The sequence below is a fragment of the Pongo abelii genome, chromosome 21, assembly GCF_028885655.2.
Source record: "Pongo abelii isolate AG06213 chromosome 21, NHGRI_mPonAbe1-v2.0_pri, whole genome shotgun sequence".
Classification (NCBI taxonomy): Eukaryota; Metazoa; Chordata; class Mammalia; order Primates; family Hominidae; genus Pongo; species Pongo abelii.
This window is the reverse complement of record NC_072006.2, coordinates 11,384,247-11,385,996: the sequence shown is the minus strand read 5'-3', so window position 1 is coordinate 11,385,996 and position 1,750 is coordinate 11,384,247.

Genomic DNA, 1,750 nt, shown 5'->3' with positions numbered 1-1,750 from the left:
AAAAGACACCTGAAGATCAGCAGTTCAAGGCTGTTCCACAAAGTCTTCATGGACTGAGAGAACTTCGACTTTTCTGTTTTATTTTCTTGATCTATTTTTCTGCTTTCATTCAAAAGGTGACTTCACAGTCCCAAATGGCTGCTGAAGTTCCAGGCAGGAAGGAAGAAGAATGGCTTTGACCACTGTCTTTTTTCTTTTTTTAGAAACAGGGTCTTGCTCTGTCACCCAGGCTACAATCACAGCTCACTGCAGCCTTGAACTCCTGGGCTCAAGTGATCCTTCTCAGCCTCCCAAATTTCTAGGACTACAGGCGTATGCCACCATGTCCAGCTAATTTTTGTATTTCTTTTTCTTTTTTGTAGAGATGAGGTCTCCTTCTGTTGCCCAGGCTGGTCTCAAACTCCTGGCCTCAAGCGATCCTCTCGCCTCAGCCTCCCAGAATGTTGGGATTACAGGTGTGAGCCACTGTGCCTAGCCCCACTGTCTTTTAGGTAGGCTTCAAAACTATACTTCCATCTGTATTACTTTGTCTAGAACTCAGTTACGTGGGCTCACCAAGTTTAAAAAACAAAAAGGCCAGGAAATGTAGTTTCTTGGCAGGAGATGTTGCCCAAGATTTTGCTATCTGAAGGCAAAGAGTAAAAATTAATATTTGGAAGCAAGAAGCCCTCTCTGTCAAATTTACTACTTAAGAGATTTTTAAAAATATTTACCCACCAAGTTACATGGATCATAAAGACCTTTCTAGTAATATATAATTGCAACATTTCTCCTTTTTAGTTGCCTACAAGAAATGTGAAATTACTTCAACATTTTGAAATCAGAGGTGGGAAGCAGATTTTGTAGAATCCATTTCCCCACCCTAAACAGTTGACAGCATACAAACCATGTTTTCAACCTCCCCTAATTTCAAAGCACAATTCACTCTCTTGACATAATCACTAAAGTTACAGCTAATGTAAGAGGTAAGAGGATGATTAGAAACTTCAAGGGGTTCTGAAACATTCGATGTAACTTGTGTTTCTGATGCTAAGTGACAAAGCCAGCAATTTAGGCCATTGTCAATATTAAGATATTTGCTCAGTGTCATATACACAGCAATGTGCATGACAAAAAAATGTTTTGAAATATTTCAGTTTTCTTCATCTTACACTCAAACGGCTCAGCAAAGTTCCATTTCTTTCTTGAGGCTTTTCCCAGAGCCAGTGTTCTGCCGTCTCTCATTTCTTTGTACTCAGGGACTGATTCCACTGTTTGCATTTTACCGTTAGTACCAACATTTCAGAACATTAAGCAAACGTTTAACATTACTCCCAAACACTTCAGTACTTCATTGTGGCCTGCTAGTGTCATGTGTAGAGTTACTATCTTTCCAAGTTAAGCGTGAGCTCTTTGAGGTCAGAGTCCTTGCTTCATATTTTTTTATATCATTCCATTTTAGGCATTAAATATTTCCAGGCAGATAGAGTCCTACAGGTTGCCTTGGCAGCAGGCAGCAGAAAAAGAGGCGCATATATCAACCAGCTCATTGGATGTTTCCACTAAGGAACAAAATTCGTCAGTTATTTGAATCTCAGAAGCAAACTGTATCACGTCTTTCGGAACGGCTAAAATGAAGAAGACAATTGTTGATGGAAGTGCAAATTTTTACAACCACTGTGTAAAACTATTTACATTTATCTATGAAAGCTGAACATACGGCTGGGCGCGGTGGCTCATGCCTGTAATCCCAGCACTTTGGGAGGCCGAG